Here is a 27,800-nt window from a genome sequence, read left to right as displayed (position 1 = left end):
GGTTAATATTTCATCCTCATTAGCAATATCTTCTTCCACAATTACATTGTCATTATCTTCATTGTCAATATCACTCACTCTTACTCTCTTCAATGTCGGAATTCGAAGTTTCTATATCCACAATATTTGGATTCTTCTGTTCTTTATTTTTTGGTATAATACATCTATTACTCCTAATTGAAATCCATGAGCATAGCACAATTGCTGATTTGCACCCATCAATTTTCCAAATTTTTTCATAACTGTTGCTCTATTAGTCGTTATAGATACAATATCTTCTTTCAGGAATAATCCATGTTTCGCTAATTTAGATTTAAGCAATTAATTAAGCCATTAATTAGCTAATTAATTTCGCCAGGAGGGGAGACATAAAAACAAAAACGTATACTATTTTGCTATGGTGGCGATCCCTGAACATATAGTGGAGACAATTTTAAAAAATTTTAATAAATACCGAAAAACCGGTATTTCAACTTGTGAATAGCGGTATTACAAAATTGTACAAATGGCTCAAAATACCAGTATTCGGTATCCTGGTATAGCGGTATTGCAATCTCTAGTCGTATCTATAGCCTTAATCCTGTAGAGAATCAAGATGTTTTTGAAAAAATATTTTAAGTCTATTTAAAGTTCAGAAATGATTACTATTAATCAGCAGTGCGTTGGCTCATTTCTTAATAATTAATTATATTTCAGTAGTGCGTACTTCGCTCACTCCGGTGGAAATGAATACTGAAAGGACTTAACTAAAAATTCAAGGAGCCTCATTTGGAATGGTAAATGAACTTGGATAACATTCCCTTTTAGAAAGAATAAATTTAGATACCATCAAGATAAGATGGACTTATTTTGTATCGGAGGCTATTTTCCATACAATTAAAATGTCGTGCCAACGAGATGAAACAGGGAATATTATTTTGGCCAATGAGGTTTAAGTGAATTCTAAATTATATCTAAATAATAAATGATTGTGAAACTCAGAATATTTTTTATCTAAAATAAAATCCAAATAAAACTTTTTGAAAAGTGTTCTCTACTATATTGAAATCGAATCGGATAGGATTAGGTATCTTGTAAAAAAAAAAAAAAAAAAAAAAAAAAATAGAATGTGCAGTATGCAAGACATAATCTCTCCTCGGACCATTTTAACTCCTTCAAAACGAATCGAATTTTTTAGCTATTTAATAAGCCGCTGATCGCCTGAAACGGCATCATAAAGTTAAAACTTCTTAATTTTACTAAATGTTCTTTACAGTTAAAATTATTATTAGATTGCTGAATTTATTACTATTCTAAATAATATTAGATTTTCTGACTGTGCTAGAAGGGCCAATATAAACCACATATATAATTTAAAATATTATTAAAGATTCTAAATAATATTCAAAAACAACAATGAAAAAAATTAGATGAGACTTGATGCACGTTTTTGCAAATATTTATATTTTTTCTTCAGGTAGATTTTCTGCATTAAAAAATTGCAATTTTATAACCTTACAACATTCTGATCTCCCTTACAATTTAAAATTTCTTGGCTATTTCACGGAAATCTGGATGCACTGATGAATATTAAGTTTAGACATCAAAAAATTTATAGGATATTAACTTTTCAAAGGATATTCCGGTAAATTAAACATTTATCTACATTCTAGTCATTAATTTAAAAAATGATACTCCATGTCAGTGTTAAATTTCAAATACCGATGGGAAAAAGTTGTAAATCCCGGATGTCAGTTAATATTTTTCATATTGTAAATATCATAGAAGTTAATGCTGCCTTGATCAAATATGTATACAAACAAAATGGATATGATGCAATTTTCTATATATGATTCAAAGAAAATTTTTTAGCTCTTTGAATTTTATTCCTTTTATTAATATATTTTATTTATCCTTATACAAGCCAATTTAGTAAAAGTAAATTAAGAAAGAAAGGATAACACTAAGTAATGTTAATTATTCTACTGTAGAAGATCTATAACCTATTATGCGCGGTATTATTCACAATATATTGCCAAATACAATGATGGGATAATATATTTTGCAAAACCTTTTATGCAAATTATTGTAAATAACTCAGAAAAATTGCAATGAATCATGAATAACGTATTTAATATTTACTATGTGAATAAATAAAATAAATATTGTCTTGATGCTTTAAACAGCAACTTTGTTCATTCTATCCATTAAAAAAATTTCGCCATAAGCTATTAAATCAAAGTTTCAATTCCTTCTGTCAGATTGTTAAGGAAAAGAATAAATTAGTTGCAGTTACTGTTGTAATGATCACTACTAAATGTAACCACATTTGAAACCAGGACATTTTTGAATCAATAGTTACTAGTTCGAAACTTTGCTGAATGAAGTATTTTTAAAATCATATAAGCCTATTGACGTATTTATAAGAATTAAATTAACATTCAAAAAACTATAATATTGTTATAATATGTTTACATTTGATTGAATAATCCATCCAGGATTTAATACATATAAATCATATAGATAACATCTCAATACGTTTTTAAGAAAGTAGTTTTGAAAAAAAAATCTCAATATTGTACTTGGGTTTATTTGGAGCAAGAAATACATCCTTAGAATCTTTCTTATATTTTTAAGCTTTCACAAAAATGTTTTGAAAGTTTGACATAAGTCATCGTATTTATACCAAAAATCAGACAAGTAGATGCAGGGAATATCCATGTTTGTGAAAAGTAGTTTCCGTTGTTCTATATGAGAAGGATATCGCGAAATGTACGAGTTTTTTTTTCTGGTGACATCTGGATTGAGTTTGAGTAATGATACATTTTAGAGATGAAAGAATAGTTGAGTGAGACTATACGAGAGTTGTAATGACAGAAATAAATGCGACTTATAGACTAAAATTTCACTGGTTGTTACTTTCAAAATAAAAGTTTTATGAATGCTTTCCTTATCAATAGTTAGTGAATACAAAGTTAAATTTTACATGCAATTGTCCACAAGGTCAATTGCATATAATTTTCCTCTAGTCATTCTATTTTTTAATAAATTTAAAATATTTTATTAGTTAAAAAAATCTCAATCGTTTTTTTCTTTTCTTTTTATCATTTTTTATATTAAGGGGAAAATTTTACAAGAAAGATTAAGCTAACAATAATGCACTTAAGATGATTCCTTTAGAAAAATTAACGATGGAATGGCTAACTTTGATTCATAGACATCTTTTTTATAGTTTTAAAATAAATTATAATTTCTAGAAATTGATTTTACTTTTCAGATATCCTTTTTGTTGAAGCCAAAAGCTAAGTTGTTAGGTAAGAGTTCCTGATTCTTGTCTGTTTTTCCCTCCTGGGGGGGGGGCAGACAAGAATGTTTGTCTTGTCTGTTTATTGAATTATTATTGAAATTATTGATTAGAGAATGATTCTATTGAATAATTATTCAATAGAATCATTCTATAAGAGCACATAATTTTTTCAAAAAAAAATTATGTGCTCTTATAAAATGATTCTATTTGAATAATTCAATATTTTTTTATTAAACGAAAACTGCGGAAGTAATTTAAAAATCCACTTCAAATTTTGGATTTGAATTTAAAAATAGAGAATTCATTACCAGATCAATAGTAGCAGTATACATGGGTCTGTTGCTTATCAAATATTTCGGTCTGAAAATTCTTTCAATTACCTCGCGTCGAAGATTATAAATGTCCTGTCGTGTGCCTTGACGCAAGTGATGGAACTTTACTTAGCAACACACGTTTATTATATTTATGTATTAAATGATCTATAACTATTCGCATATATGCAGTTAAATTCTAATTTAAATTAAACCTCATTTATCGGAGCTTCTACCAACACACACTCTTGCTACTATCTGTTACACACTCCCACGTAACTGCTCCTCTCTCTCTTTACTTCATCTTTTAGTCTTGGACCTGGAGCAGCTACATTGAGATTAGAGGCATGACAGAGACTTAGAGTTTAGAGACTTTTAGAGTTAGAGACTCTACAGAGTTATTCATCGATTAGAATAATTCTAGTTAGCATGCTAATTTAACCGATTAAATTCTCTCCTGAAGTTGCTCTAACATGCATTTGTAATAATTAATAGCAATTTTTTAGTTATTTTTCTTCTATATACGATTAGAGGACTACTTCACATGGTTATAAATATAACAATATATAAAATCAAAAGCGGCCCATTAAAAGCAATAGCATCACAGCCCATAGCAGAACAATTGATTGTCCTTCATTTCATAAATATAATCACTAATGTTTTTCATATGAAGTGAAGATTTTGATATTATTGATGCGCATGATGCATGGAGATACCAATAATCTAACATCCATCTCATAAGAGCTCTCGATTTCCCTCAGACACTTTGAGTAAACTGCAAACCTTCTTCAAAGCTGCCTATATGACTCGCTTCATATAGGCAGGTAAAAACATTCTTATTGCTGGTACGTACTAGACAGTAACTTAATATGAATGCTACTTGGTTTTGAAGCAACAAAGCTCACTCATTCCACTGTGTAGTTTCGGAAGTAAAAAAAACAAACATATATATTATCAAAATTAAAAATAACTAAACTTTCAGAGACATTAGAAATGAGGCAATTCAGGAATTCATTCTAGGAATAATATACACAAAAGTTTAGAATTCGGGAATTCTAACAAGCAAAGAATTCGGGAGGCAGTATAATATAAATAAAAAACGAAGAATACTTAACCATCAATAAAGAAAGGTTAGAGATTACGATGAGCAATATGGTACGTTTTTTTGTTTATTACAAATGAGAACAAACACTTTTTGACATGTGAATTTATCAAACCTTATCATTCTTATTGCTTAGCTACATTTGTGTAAATTTATGAGAAAAAAAGCAAGAAAAATAATCAAAAATATTGTTTTTAAGTTAAAATTAGTGAAAATTCATTAATGTAAGCTCATAAATAAAACGCATGTATATATTAATTAAAAACCAATTAAAATATTTGATTGCTTCATTAAAGTTTTTTCATTAAAATTTTTTGACATCAAGTCGACAATCTATTCAGATAATTATTAATCAATAAAAATATTTAAAAAAGTTAAAAAAGAAAATTTAAGTTAAATTAAAGAACATCGCTGTAAAACATAGCTACTATGGCATCCCTACGATTATTATATACGAACCTTGTGCTGTCACTGCACTAGATTAACACCATTTTGTAGAGGTAATAAATTAACCTGCAAGAATATAGTATTCGCATTTCTCAGAATTCCATTTGTCATGTAGCAGGTTGACGCTGTAATCGCAAACAGCAACTGCTCACATCTTTCTACTTTAAGTAATGATCAACTGTGTCGGCAGTATTTAAGTCCTCAGACTTGGAGAAATAATGGTCTAATCTCCATGGATTTTATACACTAACCAAATCTGTTCTTGCAGAAAATAGCATTGTGCTTTCTTTTATTATTTTCTTCTAAATGAGATCATTCACTCATTTTGTGCGTTGCTGGGTTTAACAGAGGGAAGAATGCAATAGATCTACGGCCTGTCAGATTTACTCTAAGGTTATATCATCTTCATTTCCTATGTGATAGACATGCATCATTCAAATGATTGGTTTTCTGTCATGCAAAAACGTAATACTGTTTTAATTTCTTCCTTTTTTTAAAAAATAGGTATAGCTGGTTTATGAGAAGGATGTAAATCATTTTAGTCTCATTATTTAATGTATCAAATTTTCAAAAATATATTTAACATCTCAATCAACAAAGCTTTTCGAATTTATTAGTTGTATGCATGTGGTTGGAGGAATAATTAGAATTCTTACTTTACTTATTGTTATACATAATTTAAAGCAACATCATTCCTAATTTGGAATGGATTTCGTAATTATGAAGCTTAATAAAATGAAAAAGTTGAGTCTTGAGAAGGCCAACATCTTTTCCAGTATTTTGCGCGACTTCAGCATAACCTCAATACCAGGTTTACTGAGCACTAAGCTGACACATTACAGATCTTTGGTGTATTCAGATTTGAAACTAAAACACGACTCCTGAGATCTCGAGACGATTAGAAGATTAGAAAATGAGATATTATTGTTGGTTCACTATTGTCCTAAATACCAGAAAAAAAAATGTGCAAAATACTTTGAATGCTTATTTGTCATTTGTTTACATGTACCTTTTGCTAGAATACTATGGGTAATAATTAAGAAAGTAAATTATAAAAAAATTCCTCTCAAAAGAGAGATGAAATTAAATTCTATTTGTCTAGTAATATTATATTTGTATAAGGAATATTTGAGTATTTACAACTAGGCTATGTAGATTCTGAGGTTCCCTTTTTTACTAAACTCATCAAGCTTCTCTACTCATTTTTAGCATATTAATGTTTCAATTTTGTCTTTTTTTTATCTCATTGTTAAAATATATTTGGTTTCGCCAATCTACGGCGATTACAGACAGCCCAGCATCCATATTTAGGCTCATCATTGAAGCAGACGTTCCTCGTTTATAAATATTCTTATAATTAAGTTAACAGAACGAAATGTTAAAGTACCTGATTAATTATATTTAATAAAGAGTAAACTTAATATTTGCAATTCATAGAAAATGTATTTTTTTTACAAACTTACTCGTTTGCTAATTTACGATTAACAACCCTAAGCAGCACCCTTTCGCATTTCCTAGTTATAAAACTGAAATCTCCTTTTCGCATTTTTTTCTATAATTTTATAAAAACAAATTAGATTGTTGACCAATTTAGATTAAAAATCAACTGATGTCCGTGGTTTGAAAATTTTTTTTCAGACGTTATGTTCTAAACTTTTGCTTCAAAAACCTCCATTCCGCTTGGCTTAAAAGTTATTTTCTACTTTTATTTATAAAGAACTTATGTGGGAATAAAATAAAAAAAAAATGTCCACTTCCTTTGAGCTGGATGAGTTTACAAATTTGCGAATATGAATGAGATTTGAAATCCGAGTACAATATATTCATGATTTATTCAAATAATATTAGAACTATTGGAGTTAATAGGCATCTTTTCGGTGCGGCATCTACTGAAAAGAAAGAATAGACCTCGGTGCATCTAATGAAAATATTATATGTATTATGTATATTTTATTCATAGATTTATAAAGCAATTACAATTTTAATAGATTTAGAGAGCAAACAATAAGTTGTCTAAACAAGTTAATAATTTTACTTTATCAAAATCATATTTTAAATTAATTTGTAATTTTTCATACGAGAATCAATATTTAGCTAGAAAGAATATTAGTTTCCAGAAATGACTTTATACGTGCTAGCTGTTTTGTTCTTCGCGAGTGACTGTTTCTGAAAACTTTTTCTATATTTAACCAAAATTAATAATATTTAAAGAAGGGGAGGAGCTTGACTTCCATTTCTGGCTTTTCCATAGCTATATTCTACATATGATGAAATCTAGGAAGATGATTCCTTTAGGAATATTCTAATTAATCCTGGAATGGAAACATGGAATCATCGTGACTCCACACACATACACTCCATTTGACCATTACTTCTGTATGAAGAAGGAAAATATTTCTTTCAAACTATACAGTTGACAACCTTGAGAAAATTCAGCATCTTTCTCTTTTTCTGTAAGATATGCGATTTTATCTATGATTCTACCTTGAGCCAAATTTGACTTAGCAGTGAGAGACTTAGAAGCCAAATTTTCGCCATGAACTAACCAAATACAATCCAGATTTAAACGCAACTTTAAAAAATGTAGAGCTTTAGAATCGTAATCATTAGTAGTAGTGATTTTATTAAAAATTGTTCGAAGTAATATAGGTAATCTTGATTGATTCCAAATTCGATTACACGCTCACAATCTTTTTACATATATTGCAACTGATAAATGATAGACTTTTTCAAAATTATATTTGGAAAAATGCATACATTTTTAACAAAAAAGGATTTTAAAGCAATAAAATTGTTTTTATTTAGATTCCTTATTAATAAAAAAGTCTTACAGTATGCAGCTTGTTTTCAAATAAAGGTTTACAACAGTGACATAGATATTGCGTGTTTTAATCAACTATTTGTTCATTTGTGCATCTTGTTTAACTTTTTTCAGTTTAGTTATATTAAAATCCTGTTTTAAAGCAACACTACGGCTATTTTGGGACGGACCTTGCAATTTTGATTCGTGGACAGATGTGTGGACGATACCTAAGTTGGCAGAGCCCTCTCCAAACATCCGTACCGCACCCGCGGGAGGACGATTGACCCCGAAGGTTCTAAAGTGCACCAGAGCAGCTTACATGGCGGTTCTTCATTGCAATCGGGTCTTAAACATGGGGCCCTCCGATCCGTAAGTCCGATTAAGGAAATTTAAGTTCAGGCTACAACGGCCAATCAACATATTTGAATTTAGTTAAAATGAAAAGAAACTTATAACTTGAACGTAACGCTAAGTTTAACTTTTAAACTAAAGAAAATAAAAATTTAGGATTGGATGGGACAATCCTTTTTATCTTGGTCGAGTTTAAAAGATATCCTGAATTATCTCACTTTCGAAAATTTATTCGATATTGTTGTTATTTATATGCTTATAAGTACTAATAACCTATAATGTTGTAATTATAAGTAAATATATAACAACTATAAATATGATAATTCTATTTTAAAAATAAAATTTATTTTCTTGATTCCTTTCAATAATGAGAAGTTAATTTTTGTTATTGAAACTATTTCAATTCAAAGAAAAAAATATAGTAGACGAACAGTCCCGATTATTTTTTCATTTTTTTTCTTTTATTTGTTTTGCAAATTAGTGTCTCCTTCCCTACAGTATAAAGTACACTCAGCCTGGAAGTATATAAAATCTTATAGATTTAGTCAAACAGGAATTTTAGGATTTTTTTTTAAAGAAAATTTGGAATTTACAACAAAGATATTCTTATTACATTCAAATTATAGAGCTAAAAAATGGATACATTACAGCTTCATATTGCATCTCATAAGTGTTTACTGGCTGAAAATATGAATGTATCATTGTTTTATTAATACACTTTTGTATAATAATTGTGTATTGCTCCACAAAGAACTAATTGTGAGGAAACTTTACTGGAACTATTATTCTTCAATATATTATCATCAAAGAGAAAAATCATTCTTTCATCAAGATAATAAGATTATCTTCCTCATGTTTCCAAAATTATACCCCGAAGTTTACCTTTCACCGAAGCAGAATGAAACTATTTGAGTAACAAAAAGATGTCAGAAGCTACCAACAAATAAGAAAGTTAGCTCCAAGCACGAGAGAAAAATCACTTTTCTACTTGATTGCTGTGCATTCATCGTTCAACATCTGCCTGATTAAGTTAATTACAGGGTACTCAAGTTTGTGACTTCATTATGGAGATAAAATTTGTTTGATGAGTTTCCATGCATTAATTGATATTTGGAACATTACGCTTACATCAGTCGTTACATTCCAACTTATCGGAACAATTTAATATGTGAAGTTTCTTGTACTTTTCACACGATTCTTGAATGTCCTGGATTTCATTTTTGCATTCTGTTGTTAATATGTTTTCGTTTTCAGAATAATTTGAGTACAAGCTAATTTTCGTTACAACTTGCGTTTATAATTTGTGTTATTCCGTATTACTGGTATACGAAATAATATATTTACGCAGAGACATAATTGTTGTCTGGACATTTATATTTTACTTATCCTGATTTTCTCATTTAATAAAAATGAATAATATTTAAAAATAGCAGAACGCAAAGCTTTGTCTTTCTTGTATTATTTGGTAGAAGTAGTTTATTATATTGAATGAGATTTTTACATATGCTCATTATATCTTTAATTTCGTGAAATATTTCCTTTTATCTTTTGCATTGTAAATTCTTTATTACTGATCACATATAAGCCTATGTTAGCACACGTGTTTTTTTACTATATTAAGAAAAGTAAAATATCTAAGGATGTAATATTTTTTCACATATATACTTTCTTAAATTCTTAAGCAATAGATATTGATACATAGAAATTCCTTTATTTTGACATTTTCTCTCAAATAGTTTTATCTTAAAATATGAAAAAGAAATTTTAGAAAGAAAATCTACAAGATAAAATCCCAGAAAAAAAACTGAAGTCAATTTTTAAGCATAACTGGTTTAGTTATTTTTATGTTCGGTTTATTTAAAGCAACACTTAGACCTATTTTGGGACGCCGACGAATTTAACGAGCACGAGACCCGCTTACACGAGTCTTCTTCGGTGGAATAGAGTCTCGAATCTGAAACCCTCTGGCTCTGAATCCCAGACCTTACCACCAGGCCACCGTGGCCTTTAAGCTTAGCTGATATATACAGTTATGTTTGTTTACTTGATCTTGTTGTTTGTTTGCCTTTCTTACGAATCTCTTTATCAACCAGAGGAAAGATTTCGGAGTGAGCGATTTCAAATTTAGAATTTTTATCATAAGTCATAAAATAACCACACCATTATAACTCAGCCTCGCCCTAATTTAGGATCTGGTCCCAGTCACCTAAAATCAAAATTTTGTTCTAACTTATGATCCAAAACTTAATAAAAATTAAAATCTCGACTACTATATTTATATTCTTCCAAATAATTATTGACGTTTCATTTTGTAGAACAATACTTGATGCGAACTATTTGTAACACCGATCTAATTTTCCTTAACTAATAACTTAACTTTCCTCTAACTTTCCTTGATTGATTTTTCAAATATTTTAAGTGTAGTTTTATGATTAATTTTTCAAATAAGCTTCTAAGTGACACTATTCATCTTTTGACCAGTATTAGCAAAGCAGCACGAAAATCGGAAGTACTCTGTTGAAACCAAACAATGAAAGAGTGGAGACAAGTGAAACAAGCTTATAGTATTAGGGGTGGGTGAGATCACCTTATAACGAGTTTGGAAAATTAATCAATCTGACAACTTAACCGATATTAAGTTATAATAAAATGTAGGAACTTGAAATAAATTTTTTAACAGCCTAGCTTAACTTCATATCATGTGCACATTCATAATATATTTTTATCAATTTTATTGACACAAAGGTGTGTCTAGTCCTATTACTTACAATGAAGCCCACTTTCCATACCAACCTATTTGTATGTAAAATTATGCTTATTCTGATTTCATAAACCAATCCTTGAGTATCTCCGTGTCGAAGCTCAGTATCTACTTAATATCTGTCTCATCTATTATCGACATTCGTCTTTGCCCTTCTTGGGACTCGCGTATCTCTTAGAATAGCTCTCGTGTGAAGTATCTGATATTAACTCATTGTTTCAGAGGGGAAGCTTATGTTCTCTTAGAGATCAATAACACTATATATGTATGTAGCCAAATTTTTCTTAACAGATAATTCCGCCAATTTAGACTATCCATATATATTAGGATATCTATGCAACATTTGCGATTTAAAAATTTTAACACAAATAACGATTGAGTCATGCTTAAATGCAATTTTTAATTTCAGTAGCAATTTTGTTGGAAACAAAGTCTGAGATATTTTTTTTATAAAGATGTGCTGGTCTTTATAGTTAAGTATTTGCAAAATATCATGAATTCGTTTAAATAATAGTTCATCTGTTTCCTATTTTTAAAAATGTGTTCCTCAAAACTTCCCGATTTTTTTTAATTGTGAATAATATAAATATATTGTATATATTTTTAAACTTCATTGCAGAATTTCTTCCTTATCCTTTTTTTTAACTTGTGGGGCATATTCTTTCATATATCTCAAAGAAATAATTTTTATTAATTTTACTCAAATTTATAATTTTTGCTTTATTAGAACTTTATAATTTTCATAACTATTTTTAACCAGATTTTTAATGCATTTATCCATACTTCATATGTTGAAAAGTATTCATGCCTTGCAGTTAAATTTATTATGTATTGAAATTGCACTGACGCCATAGACCACGATATTTAGAGCACCCCAAAACATTAATAATATTGTCACGTAGGTACTCTAGTGGGAAACTCAATGACACACACAAGAAGTAGAGCTAAACCAATTTATTAACTCAACTGAGAACTCAGAACACAGTGACTGACAAATCTGCTTTTATACTAGCAGGGAAAGTTCCAGAATACTTTTCTGGAGTCAGTAAGAAAAGTCTAGAACATTTGTTTTGTAAACTAAAGAAATGTCCAGAATCTTTTGGAACATGAAATAAAGGGGACATAAAACCAAGAAACTAAATATTTACACAAACTGTGAATCGCATTGTCTCTGGCGGAATTCGAACTTACAATCTCTTGATTATGAGATCAGTGCTATGACCATTCGGTCATGGAGAGTCGACTGCCTCTTTTCAATGCGGCAATATTAAACTGCTAAAATTTCGATATAATATTTATTATTGAATTCAGTTAATTCTTTGCCAAAAAACCATCAGTTAATTTTTTTTCTAACCCCAATAATGTACAAATAATTTGGATTATTGCCAAGTGATTTAAACTGAAGTATGGTGTTAGAATTTTAAAATTATAACTTCCTAACTCTACTTTGTAAACCGTTTCCTATTTTCAAAACTCTTGCAACATATTTTGTGCATTATATTTGTGATAAGGTTTCAATTTTTCTTTCATATAATCAGTTAAATAAATGGAAAATAAAATTATCCATTAAATCATATAAATAAAGACAGTAAAGAGTTAAAACGAAGTTACAATATAGTCGTCATTGAAGAACATTCATTACATTCCTAATATGAATATAATATAACAAGCTCACTTTCTAAAAATGAAAAAAAAAAATCATTCGAACTCAAGCTTCACTTTAACTTTTGTAAATAATAGTTTTTTTCCCCACGATCACTTAAATGTATCAAACCCAAAATTTCTTCAACGAATTTAGTAATTAAAAGTAAAATATAATCCTTGTTTGTTGAGAAAGGCAATTTCGATAGATGATTGTTGCTTTAACTAAGACAGAAACATTAATCTTCAATAGGTTCATCGTCAGTGGCAAATTTCTATAAATATGAAGTATGACGTTTTTAAAGGCATTTGCTTAGTTTTCATTTTATATAACAAAATGTACAATAGAGAAGATGCATCCAATTAGTTTTGAGTGGTACTGAACTAAGGGATGAATTGGCTTTGGCAATAACTGTAGATCTTTGTCGACAAATTCAGAAATCCTGTTTTTAAGTCACAAGCGATAATTTCGATTTATGTATGCTCATGTTTAGAAGCTCAATGTTTAGTTCAGTTTACAGTATACTGTTTTTACAGTTTACAGTATACTGTTTTTACAGTTTACAGTTTAGTATTACAGTATACTGAACTGTCTCCGATATAATTTGATTGGCACATGTTTAAATTAATCGATAAATCGCCTTTGGCAGTGCAAGTTCTGTAAATCCATACCGACTAATTCAAAATGCATGTCATTATAACATAAGTGATTGCACAATCACATTTACATAAACATACATTATCAAAAATATACAACTTTCTAGAGATGTCGAAAAATTCCTTTTCTTATTTTCCGATTTCACCTTTAAATTATATTTTATAATATTATATTAGCCTTGGAAATTACAACGACAATTTTGCTTTAACACCGATGAAAGGTGTGACAAAATGGTTTGTTAATAAATTTATCTTTAAAAATCGCTGGCAATTCTAAAGATGGAAGAACGAAACCTCGTGTTTTTATCATTAATTTATTACAACTTTCAATATCAAATATTTCCTAACTGAATTCTAGACAGGTTTAATTTACCAAAGAATTAAGAATGCGTGTCTGGGCACCAATTTAGAAAAAAATCACATATTTTCAAAACAGATACAAAATATATATATGCTAAAAATAAGGGAGAAATCAAATCCTTTTTTGTCACAAAAATAACACGAATTAATTTCTTACCAGTATTATTATGCAAGTCAAAAATCTTTTGTTAGAAATTTTTAACTAATTGTCTGATTTTGATATGCTAATTTCAAATATGTAAACTATTTATATACCTCTACTTTACTTTTCGATGCGCATTGTGAGTAAATTATGAAACATTTAACTCTTTAAGAACGAATAATTCTTTGATTAGATGAAGTAGATGTAAAAAAGAATATTATCCAGAAAGATTTGGGACGATTGAAACACTTTGATATCGTTGCTTTCGCCGTGCAGAATATTGTATTTAGCGAATGTCATAGGGAAAAAATAATATAGTCTCAATAGAGGGTTACATCAAATATTCTATCTATTTGTGCCTGTGAGACAGAAAATCGAAACAATACTAAAAAAATAAAAATCATTCAGAGAAAATAATATTTTTTGAAAAAAGTAATGTCATTTTTAAATCTTTAAGGAGAATGAAAAAGAAATGTATTGATCCTTGTATAAAGTCATGGTTAATGAAACAGTCCATGAAAGCTTTCGATCTGGATGTCTTGAATAGATGCAGAACGATTTAAAGGAAATGTTTATTAAAGACAAAAGTCAGACACTTCATTCTCAATGACTGCGATTTCCTGGATTCTACTAATAAGACAGCATGAAAAGTATGTGGGTCATTTGTCCTTCTGTCAAAAGCTTTCTGAACAATCACAGCGCTGAAAACTATTTCAATTTAATAAACAGTGAGCTCAAAAGTTTAAGAACCCGTATTTGCTTTAATGAGCCTAAGGGATCATTACTTTTACAGCTGTCTGTATTGTTTTTATTTTAAAAATAATCTTGATGTTACTGATGAATAATGCGAAACTTTTCACTCTACTCAGAAAGCAAAGGGAAATAGCATGGCAGATGTGATTTTCAAATGATAGATTATTGAAGGAATCTGCAAAAAGACTATATAAATAAAATTCCTGAAAATAATTTACCGAGTTTACGAAAATAATTTTTCCCTTTGTTTTTATTTCATTCTTCCTAGTTCTATCTTTTAATCAAATTATTACATGGCAATAAAGATAATGGCTCTGGTTTTCTCTTTCTTTAATTAAAATATTTAACAAAATTTGCAAAGGGAAATGATTGGTTTTTGCCTTTGCTTTAAATATTTAACGCTGAAATATAAATTTCGTCACTGTAATATTTGTATACAACAAATTGCGGACAAAAAGTAATTTTCTATTGCACTACAAATTAGTAGAAACGCGTAACTCGTACATTATAGCGTAATAAGTTAGGCATATGAAATAAATGTACTTTCAGTTATAAAAATTCAAGCAACCAAATAAATATTCTTTATAAATTATATCGCAATTTCTATGTAATATATCACATAAATTATGTTTGTTATGTACGATATGTTCGAAATTAGTATTGCAGGTAGAAGAAGTAATAGTTATGACTCAAGACTTCTAAATGCAAATTCTTAATTTATAAGGGGAAAGAATTTTTTCCTATGATACACTAGCCTTCGAAAAACTAATTTTCTCTTGACGTATTAGTCGTGGAAAAAGAATAAAAGTTTATTTGGGAAATGGTACTTTTATTAAGAACATTTCAGAAATGCTAAATTAAATCTGTTTTTTTACTTATTATCTTTGCCAATCATGACATCCAAGAGAAAATAGTGATTGTCCCCTTTAAAATTCTAATTTAGCAATGGATATCCTTTTAATAATAAAGTAAGTTTTTTAAGAAAAAAAAGTAACACTGCAGATCGCTTTTAAAAAGAATTTCAAATACTTACTATTTAGATAAAACATTGAATTTTTATTTACTATTAATAAGAAAGAAAATTTTCAAACGGCATATGACATGTATATTTTTCGCTTTATTTAACTTACAATTTACATTTAGAAGAAGTAAATTTAAAAAAAAAACTGTACGTAATAAAAAAAAATAATTTTATATTCGTTAAAATAAATACTTTGTAGATCAATCTAAATTTTCATGAGAATTAAATTCATAATAAAAAGTTATCGAGCTTTTTTTTTTCTTTCAAATAGTGCAGTAATTATAAATGAATACATCAAATTTATTACAATTATCTAAATAAGTACAGTGTTTTTGAATTCGTGTCTCAATTCATAAAAATACTAAGTTTAGTTTAAAATCCAAAAGGCATTTTAAGTTAAAATAAATTAACATTTTAATTTAAAAATATGAAAATTGATTAATACTAATGGATGATGTCAAAATTTTCAAATTACAAGGCGAGTTTACCTAATTTTCAGACTATTACATTTAACATGACGGAGCCAAGCTGTTTGCTAAAGATTAAGGTTGGGTTTCTAATATGAGCCGATTGTAATAAGAGTTATCCAAGACCGATAACAGTTTCAACCATAAGTGAATGCTTTTACTAAATTCTGCAAGGACATTAAAATAATAAGAAACTAATCAAATGGGTTAAAGTTTATATTGGTAAACAGATTAAGATCTACTAACAGAATCTTATTAATCGAAAGAATGAGTGTCGGAATTTTCTAATATTATTCAATTCTCTTAACTTGCATTTTTCTTTTTCGTCGTGAAAAAAATCGGTTTAGAATAATTTGTGATTACTCGCTATGCAAAAACCGCCGAATTTTGAATTTATCTGAAATAATTTGAATTCAAAATATCTGTTATATAATTTTGTTTTAATTTCTTGACACATTAAATATATAAAACTTACTTTTTATTTAATAAATTCTTTTGTGATTAATTTATAAAAAACTTATAATACAAAAACGAATATTCTTTCAATTGAATCTTTTATTGAAAAACAATGACAGGTTTGATAAGATAAATTTAAAAAATGAATGCGACTAATTGAAATTTAATTTTTCTAATAGTATTTTTATATCAAACCATAAGATAATGAATTTAATCCATATTCAACAATGTTAAAAGATATTCTGTATTGGTTCAAAATATTTCATTCAGTTTAAAGTACATGCATACTCCTGTATCTGGAAATCAATAATGTGTAATAGAAATAAAATATACACCAAAGAAAAATCTTTTGTTTGGAAAAAAAAACTCACGAAAAAAGCAAAGTTTCGAAAAGAAAGGCTGAAAAACATATTTCTTTTGTTCTCAAAGTGTTTTCATTCACCTTTATTTAAATTCGAAGAACTGTAAAAGTTTTGATACGGGGGAAGATTTAGCCAATTGGATTTTTTCTAAACTCCTTCAATTCGAATAATGACAATGAATAATGATTAATTAGCAAAATAAATTTTTCATCCATACAAAAAAATTAATTAAATGAAGCTTATTTTATTGTAAATGTTCCTTTCACAAGAGTCCGTAATTAATATTCAGATTGGATTAACAATTAGTGATTGCTCGAATAGATTCAGACGATTTTTATTCATGCTAAAATATAAATTTAAATGAATAAAAAATTCAATTAAAATAGTACTTTTAGCACTAATCTACAATGATTAAATCCATACCAATAATATAATGGAAGACATGTTTTCTGACATAATAGTTACCTTTCTATATTATTTCTTTGTGCAGTTTTACAGTCATAAAAGAATGAATTTCTTGATATTTCATTTTGATGATGATGCTCCTTATATATTCACAGCTAAAATAACGTATTTCAATTGTGTGGTTTCATAAATTTGCAAAATAGAAATTTAATATTAAAATTTCTTGGAGTATTTTTTAAAAAATGTATTTAAATTCTACAATACTTTGCAGATGGATAACGGATTAATTGTTAGTGTGAAAAAAATTTGGTAGATTATTCATTTATGAAGATTACACGAAAGAGAAATCTATTTTATTAGATAACGCAAAGCTTTCGATGCATATTCGTGGCATCTGTTTCTTCAAATTAGAAATGAAAAATAACAATATCCATAAGAAAACTTCCCATACCATGAAAAATAACACTATACATAGATAGTTTTAGTTATATTAATGTCCCATTTGGAAGCAACACTAAGTCTATGTTTGGATTTTTCTTCCAAAGAAGAAAAATCTTGAAGAATCGATACAAAGTCATTCTACATTTACAGAAAGAGAAGTAATAAGAAAAAAAATATGTTACTTTTGAGCTTTTGCATTAGAAAGGAAGAAAATCCTCATGGGAAAAAAATCAAACTGTTAATGAAAGAAACCGTTATTGATATTGATAGAAAATACCAAGATTTATGAAATTTTGAGGTAAGAAAATAAAACAAGGAGACAATATGATACATAATAAATAAAACTAAGGCAAATTCTTGGGCAGGATATTCTAGTTATTTAATGAAATAAAAACTGATAAAAATAATTGAAAATATCTTTTTAATGAAATTCAAGCATTATCAGTTAAGGTGAATATGAAAAAAAAATACATGAATCAAGTATTCTTGTGTAAAAGTAGCTTTCGAAAATTTTGATAATCTAATATTTGAAATTCTTTTGTGATTAATATGGAATATTTTATTTTAACAAATGTTTTTTATGTATTGTTAAAAAATGACAGCATAAATAAAGCATATAAATTCACAAGCACAAAAAAAATTATTGTATATATATCATATACGCACAAAAAATAATTATTAATAAGCATAGGCTCAAAAAAAAATTTTTTGCATAGATTTTTTATTTTTTTTACTTTAATCCCAATTGAAGCTTTTTATTTATATTAGTTCCATTTTGATTCACTGAATCTAGCTCATTAACGGAAGTTAATTTCTGGGTACTAATAAGTAGGGGAAATAATTATTTTATTTTATTGAACAGAAATAACGATTTTCACTTATCGCACAAATTTGATGCAAGTTTAAGAACAACAAATTTTGGTCAGATGGAATGCATTTAGACATTAAGTTATTAAAATAAGAACTAGTATAATTTGAGTAGCATTGCATCAATTATATGATAAAAGGATTCTTTCAGTATTTCACAAAATAATTATAAGCTTTCATAATAGCTTTCATTATTAATTTAAAATAATTTGTCTTGGATAACTAAAATGAAGTATAGAAATGAATAAACTAACTTGAGAATAAAAAAAATCTTTTATAAATACTAAAATCAAAAATAAACAAATCATATTATTGGCTATTAGAAGATTTAAATTAATTTTATAGGTTAAGCTGGGAAAAAGTGCTTATTATTCATAGTGCTAAAGTAGGACTATTCATTAAGAGGAATTCGAAGTAAGAAATTTCCAACATTCAAAATCTTTTCTCTACTTCTCATTAACGTTCAAAATTCCATTGCTTTTTGCTTTGAATTAAATTAGATAAATTCACAAATATTCTAAACTTCTTTCGATTTTACAAAATATAAAACTTAATTCCGTAAATATTTAGAGTCGGTAATTTCATTCTATAATTCGTTTTAAAAATATTAAAAAATAAAAAGAATAGAAAATCTAAGGGTTTTTATCTTAAATCTATATCTTATTTAATTGAGTTAATATTTCTACTGTATAGCGGTGGTGAAAATTGTGGACACTTAAAAATCGTTAGGTTTTTAAAATTTGTATGCTTATAGAAAATGTTACATTTCACAAAACCCTTTAAAATGATATGTAACAGTAGGCGAATTTAATGCTGATTTCAGATACAAAAAGTGGAATTCAAATATTAGCAGTACAAAAAAGTTATTCTTACTTTAATCTGAATAACAGACACAGTGATGAAGTGGATCGTAATTTCTAACTTTCCTGACAAATCACTGTTCTTATTCTGGGAACCAATCAAATGTTACTAACTGCTAGCAGAAGCTGACATCATGCTTAAAGTTAGAACAAATTATTATTGTGCTTTTTTCTGTAGAAGGAAGACTGTTTTTTATGTAATCAAATTGCAAATTAGAAATTCTGTTAAACATCTTAACATAGAGTTTGAATTTTTGTAAATATTTCTAATATTTAGTGCAAGCAAATTTTTAGCAATGACATCAAACAAAATATACTGGACAACTAGAAAGAGAACTAAGTTTATTGTATTACAAGCAAGTGGTCTTTCCTATGCTGAAATCGCAAAACAGATGGACTACATCTAGAGTCCGAAAGTTTTGTTTACGATATCAGGAAACAAATTCAATTAAAAACACAGCAGGAAATGGCTGAAAAAGGTGCACAGCATCTGCTGATAATATAAGAATAAAATGACTGTCTCCAAAAAAGAAGAATGCCATCAGCGGCCATCAGAAGTCAATTGAATGATGCTGGCATTTATATCAGTTCAAAAACAATCTGGAGAAGATTATTAGATGCTGGACTAAGAGGTAAAATTCAACGAAAAAAATCTCAATTTACAGCAGCGTATAAAACGATTACAGTGGGCAAAGGAACACATTAATTGGGCAGATGATCAGTGATCTTAAGTTATACCAATTAATGAAACAAAAATATTGTTATTCGATAGTGATAGGGAAAATATGTAAGACATAGAATAGGCGAAGAGCTACATCCTGACTGCATTCAGGCAACTATGAAGAACTCACTGTTATGATTTAGTCGTGCATGTCAATAGACGGTATTAATCTCCTTCATGTTATCTGTGGAACATTAAATGCAAGAAAATACATTGACACTATTCTAGAGTCAAAACTTACACCCTTCGTCAGTGATATCTTCTAAAAAACACATCATTTATTTTTCAGCAGGATTCAACTCTTTGCCACACAGCAAAAACATCTAGAGCGTGGTTTAGAACAAAGAGCATTGAATTATTATCATGGCCAGGAAACCGTCCTGACCTCAAAATTGAGAAATTATGGTACCGTTTGAAAACTCTTGTACATATGAAGCGTTCATCAAATAAATGAGAATTAATTGAGTCTATAATTGTTTCCTGACATGTAATAACTAAGGAAGAGCTTAAACCTCTTGCCAGCTCAATAAAACATCAGTGTGAAGTTGTAATACAAAATGAAGGCTACCCTACTAAGTACTGATAACGCACTGCAGTCATCAGCATCTAGTGCATCTCGATAATTATTTCCTATAAACACTTTTGTATTGTAAATATTTGAAATTTGCTTTTTGTATTGAATTCGGCATTAAATTCTCTTTAAAATTATATAAAAGAATTTTCATTTTGTGAAACGTTACATTTTATATAAGCATACAAAGTTAGAAAACTTAAAAATTTTCAAAAGTGCCTACAATTTTGGCCACCATTGTAGATGTTTTATCGTATTTTAAAAGAAGCTCAACATTTTTGTTTTACTTTTCAAATAACGCATAGAACGAGTTAAATTTTGAGTGTTGAAATACTCCGGAACTACAGCTTTTAATCATTTAATCCTCAATAATGCCCAATACCAGCCATTATATATATCAAAATTTTATTAATTTAAAAATGAATGTTTAAATTTATTTTTAAAAGATTCCAGTTATTTACATAATAATTACCCTTTTAAGTGGTAGAGTTTACTTAAGTTAAAAATTTAAAATCAGAATACCTTTTTTTTTCTTTGTGTATATTTTTCGAAAAATGGAATATCATTGCGACTTAGCTTATAGGGATGGCTGTAAAATTCTGAAAATGTTTACTTAATCAACTGCTAAGATGTAATCTTTTATTATTAATCTCCGAAGCATTTTCTTTATAAATGAAGTAGTCAATAAACGTGGTATAAAATGCGATTGCTAAAAAGTCAAATAAATTATCAAAACAAATGTATTTGCAACAGAGATCCAAAATTTATATTAATTACTTTCTTATTTAGAAATAAATTTTTCTCAAAAAAGAAACTACAAAATATCATTCAACTTTTTGCAGTCAAACATTATTAATTCAATTCTCTCATTAAAAAATCAGAAAGGAATAAGCAGAGAAAAAGAAAAGAGGTAAGAGTTTCATAATTATGTTAAGATAGGTTAAATAACTTATAAATGTCTAGACGTGTTAAAGGAGAAAACTACATGCAGTAAAATAAAACATTTTCTAGAAAGTGATGCGAGCGTAAAAAGTATTTACCTTAGAAGTTTAGATAAACGGAATGTAACCCATAATGTTTAAACATAAAATAATGACATAATAAAACAAAAGATAAGCGAATTATGCCTTGTTAATGAACAATTATAATGCGCTTATATTTTAATTTCATAATATTAAAGTTTATATTTATTATTTTAAATATTTTTAATTTTAACAAACTTATTTTTAAATAAAATCTGCGCTTATTTTTAATTTATTGCAATTATTATTTGTTAAAATTGAAAAAAAATTGATAGCCTTAATATACTGAGAATCTTATTAAATCATTTTCATCTAATTAAGCTAAATGAATTAGCGTATCTCCCAACTAATCCATAATTATTTCATTTTTGAAAAAAAAAATGAAAATCGCATATGTTTAAATTAATTTGGCTTCAGTAAAAATTTTTCATTTAGGTTCAAAATTAAAAAGAAAGGCATTTTGGAGATTCATATAATTATGTATAATTATTTTTCTTTAATTTTTCTTTTCCCTTTTTCTCGAATATTTAACGTGGGACAATTAATAATTTTAAGCTAATAAAATGACTCAATTGAATTACTCCTCCGGCCACCCATTTTTCCTTTTATATTAACAAAATATACTGTATAAAAAAATTATAAAATTATTTCCGATATTCAAACCGTTTTAAATGTCTCAAAAGGGAATGATTATTTGAGATGTTATGACATTATATCCTTACCGATTTATTACAGTCATCAGAAATATCGATGCCGAGATGTTGAATAATAGACAACATTTAAATTCCCCATATTGAAAAATTTTGGTATTTTTTTGTGTCTTTTTACACAATGATTATTGATTAATGTATATATGCAATCTGAACAATTGTATATTTGCTTTACGCTTTGGGATAAAGTTCTCAACGAGGTGAATATCTACTGACTTTTTCCTGAACACGCTAATTGCAGTAGCTTTATGTGGGATTAATAGAAAAATTGTAGGTCTGTACCAAGATTCGGAATAAACAGATCAAAGGAAATATTTGTTGCATCAAAGTGAGTAAAAAAAACTGAATTCTTAAAATGATGAATTTTTCGCTAAGTAGGGTTAGGTATTCAAAGAATAGCCTAAATAAGGAAATCCTCTTCTGATTTCCTTAATGATCAGTTGATAAGCTATAATTAAATCTAAATCGGAATTCTATTAAATACTTAGAGTATTTTTTCAGAAAAATGTTTAATGAAAATTTTATTATTAAATTAAACAGAAGAAAATTAAAGAAATTGAAAATACTTGCAGCAAAAGTGAAATGTTCTCATACATATATCAGAAACTAAATATGCCATGCATGATAATTTTAGAAACACATTGTACCATCTACGGAAATTAAAATACTTAAAAATGCTTGTCAAAGAAAGGTCATCAAAATTCCTCATTTCTTTATATTCTATTCAGTTTATTGTTGTATTGCTAGATAACGCTTATGCCAAATGCGTAATATTCCAATCATAGGTATCTCTTTTATCTAAGGTGTTCAGAATAAATAATCTGATTATTTTTAATGAGGGAAATTTCTACATCCATTAGAAGTTAAGAGTTCTTTTAAAAACTATTTATCGGCAAGTAATATGAAAATAAGTAGCAATTTTTTCAACAAAAAACTTTTTTCGATTTTATTTGATTAATGTTAGATAGAATCCAATCTATTTAGAAATTCAAACAAGTTCATTTGAATTGGAAAATATTTGGTTTAACGTTCCTTCAGAAAGAATATCATTTAGATAAAGCGAGTTTATTAATACCAAAGTAATAAGTGTCACAATAAATGATAAGAAAATATAAAAATTTTATTAAATTTAGAAATTTTATTTTGTAATAAATTATTTTATAACTACCCTTTTTCAAATACATTTGAACATATTATTCATGGTTTTCTCTTACATGATATTCATATATATGCTTGGATATACTAGTTGAGATAACAGGCTTTATTTGATAACCCTTGAATGAATTTAAGGTATTTTTGGAGAACTCTTATATAAATATATATAGTAAGAAATAGCAAAAATTAGAGAAAAAGGGAGAATTCAAATTTCAAAAAAAAATATATATATATATATATATACATATTTTACAATACACCATATATTCTGTAGGAGAGATACCATCTTTAAAGAGAATAATGTAGAAAATATATATTTTAAGTCACGAATTATAATCTAAGGTACTATTAATTCCTATGACACCCAAAAAATAAGAATATTTTAGAGTCGTTAAAATAATATCAAAAATCAAATCATTAAAATATATTAGTTCTAATGTATTTTGTATACAAATATTGTTTTGCTGTTTATAAAAAGTGGGAGTAATTTTTGTCGTTTCTTGGAAAGATAACAAAGTAAGAAAAATCAATTATATATAATTTGAAATTTATATTTTGCATACAATTTAAATTTTGTGTTTCATTCTTTGATGGGATGAAAAAAATTCCATTAACATGATTCAATGCGAAACAACCTCAGCTACCAATTAATCTGTAATTTTTCCTCTTTGCATATTTTTTGTTATTTTCTTTTAACTTTTTCATTTTAGCTTCGAATTTCAAAATTTACTTATTAATGGTTTAGAAATTCAGAAACGTAGTATATGTATTAATGTAAATGCTAAGACAGTAATTCTTACAGTATATGTTGAGAGTAAATAAAATATAAATTGTTTATGTATTTTGAATACTTTGACAGAGAAACCTTACTTAGGGAGCATATCTAAGACAGTTTATTTGTAAATATAAAAAAAATAATGTCTAGATAAATGGTAAAACAGATAAAATGAAAGAATTTCTAAATATTAGTCTTAAAATCTTGATTATGGAATGCATGTGAAAAGGCTGGTAATTAGAAATTTAATATTTGTTTATTTTTACTCCCTCCCCTCGGGTTTTATTTGGTAAGTTTCATATTACCTCACGAAAGCTGTGCTAATCGGTTTACCTGACGATTTTCAAGTTACCACAAGATCGACATGTTCCATTATATAAGTCGTAAGAAGGTTGCAATTCCTTATTTACTTGTTAATTTTCAGACTGTGCCAAGATCAGTTAATATTTTTTTGGCGATTTATCACCGAAGCTGTCTGATAGTTACTTCACTGAATGAGGACGGAATGAGCTGATGAACTATGCTGGATTCGTATGATCATTTTCTAATTATAGTTCTGTATTCTTTGTTGGGTTAATTGATGTTAATATAAGAATAAGAGAAGAAGTACTCGGATTGTGATCCTAATTTTGACTATTATGCTAAAGCCGGTGAAATCTGGCAACTGAATTTCATGCAAAAGGTCATAATCACGATACTTAATTCTTTTCTTGTTTTACTAAAATACTATATTAAAGAAACAAACCTGCTCAAATTCTTCATATTATTCTTCTAAATTTTATGATACAGTTTCACAAGAAAAGTCTACATCATTTCGAAACCTAAGACAACTTTAAACTTCAACAAATGGTTCAACTTTCTGAAATATAACGTCTTCGAAATTGGGAAATCAAACTCGAATAATAGGAACCAACTACTAGCATTTTATTACTTAAAATTAGAATTAAATAAAAACATCTGAATATAAATACTTCTAGAAACATTTTTCGGAAATTAAATAGAGTATAAAGTAGAAGAGTCGATAAATTAGTATACTATAAGTGGACCAATCATATGGCGTTACCGCATCATCCTCCGCATATTTATTATTTACAAAAAGTATTCATATTCAGGTTGCGAAGATATTATGATGTTATTTTGAAGTTTCAAGAATGATTTGTCCAATTTTAATGCTAAGTCAATAATTGCTTACAATTTTATTTTTGCAAATGCTATCAGTATCTCAAAATACCGAGCTTTGCGGAGTAGTATTTAAGACACAATTACTTTTACAAAATAATTTCCGATTCAAAAAAATAATCCTTTCATAAATATTGCTACGAATTCATATTGCCTTCTTGAGTATTTATTTAGTGTTGTTGATGAAGAAGTTTCTACAACCTGAATGGAAGCCGACAACTCCGGCCTTGGAGATAAACTTTCCAACAAAAGACACAGAATAGTCAAGAATCAGTCAAAATTCCATTAGAACTTGCTTGCGCTTTTATTCTAGAAACTTTGAGAGCCTTAGACGAGTAGAAAGGCGTGATTAATTAAATAAAGTCGGTATTGTGAATTTTTTCGTAGTGTTTTGTTCTGTTACGGTTGTTTAATATCAATTTCGTGCTATATTGCTATTTATTGTATGATTGATTCTTGCATGCGTTTGGTCTGGCTATATTGAAATTGCATTTATTTTCGTGTGGAATAAAGTGTCGTTATAAGTTATTGAATTCATTAGATTTTTTTATCGAATAATCCATTGGCGAATTCTGTTGACATATTAGCAATAATATTGGCTTTCTTTAGAAAATCATAAAAACCTGAAAATAAAAACCGAAGTAAAACTGATCATTTTACTCTTTTGATCGACTTATAGTTAGTTCATTTGGATATGCGTAATAAACATGAAAGTAGACCTATCAAGAAAAATCATATTACCAATTTTTACATTGTTCCCTCCATATGCATATTACCCCTTGAATATATATCATTTTCTAGATAAAATTGCACGGCAATTCAGCGCGACTTTACAAGTATTCCGATAAGTCGCATTTTAATTAATTACTCTTGTTCAATAAAATGAATCTCTTAAAAGAATTTTAAAATAAATTAGTAACTATAACAGATTTCTACTCCAATTTCAATTCCTTAAATAATGTATACACCCATAGATGGTTTAAGCAAGCTTTTACAGGAATTTTCTCATTAAAGATGAACTAACGTCAATCACTTTTAGAAAAGGCTATATTCAAGTGATTCAGGCTTTAATGTTCTGTTGCATTACCAATTCAAAATAAAAGCACAAAATTGATTAGTTATAACATTTTTCAATTACTAGTAGTTCTTTAAAAAGATTTAGGATTTATTTCTCTGAGATAAAAATAGCAGCTGATATTTTTTTTAAATTGATTTATTTGATTTACTTATTTCAAAAATTTTACATAAATTAATAAAAAACAAGTTTGAATATATTTTCTGCTGGGAAAACATTTGAATAAATACAGAAAATTATTAGTGAATTATATTATATTATAGAGGGCAAATTATTTTATTAAAAAAACTTGAAGTTGCAGAAAAGAAAATTTAAAAATAAAGCTGGGATTAAACAGATTCACTGAATAAAGAAGAGCATGATTACATAAGAATAGAAATACATGTCAAGATTCCCAAGTTTCTTATTTATAAATAATCCTTTCCTTCAAGATTTCTTTCAAAAGCCAAAGAAATTGAAAGTCTAACCTTTCTTCTTCACTTCCTGTTGCTTTAAAAAAAAGTATGTTATTTTACTTTTTTATGTTCTCTTTCGTAGAATTTCAGCGGTGGTTTTTCCAGAAAAAGAGGAATTCCTTTTCAGAATTTGACAAAAGACATTGTGTTTTCATCAGCGTACCATGCAGGTAAATGTAGAATACGTCTGAATCTGTCAAAGGTATTTTTTATTATGGGAAGAAACATGTCTCAGTCATCTCGTTGGATTTCTTTTTCATTGTCTGGAATGCGTCTGATCAAGTCTTTATTTGAATTCAGTAAAGAACAAGACAAGAACAAGCATCAACAGACTTCGTTTTATGAGCGGAAACTAGACAAAATCTGACAAACAAAATTATGATTATTTTTAAGACAAAAACTTTTTTTATATGTTTTAAATAGGTAGAGGTTAATGGTTGATAATAATTGGGATAACTGATAAATAATAATGGGATAATTGGTAAATTCCCATGTCTAAATAGGTATTGCGGGGAAGGGCTCTTTACCTTTACTAAAGCATTACATTTCTAGAAAGCGTTGCTTATTAATCATAATTGTCCAGAGAATATATCATCGGAGTGATTACCAACTCCATCTGAATCTAACATAAGTCTTTCTGAAAT

Source organism: Argiope bruennichi, chromosome 2 (genome assembly GCF_947563725.1).
Source record: "Argiope bruennichi chromosome 2, qqArgBrue1.1, whole genome shotgun sequence".
NCBI lineage: Eukaryota > Metazoa > Arthropoda > Arachnida > Araneae > Araneidae > Argiope > Argiope bruennichi.
The sequence above is the reverse complement of the archived record's forward strand: the minus strand, read 5'-3'. Positions refer to the sequence as shown.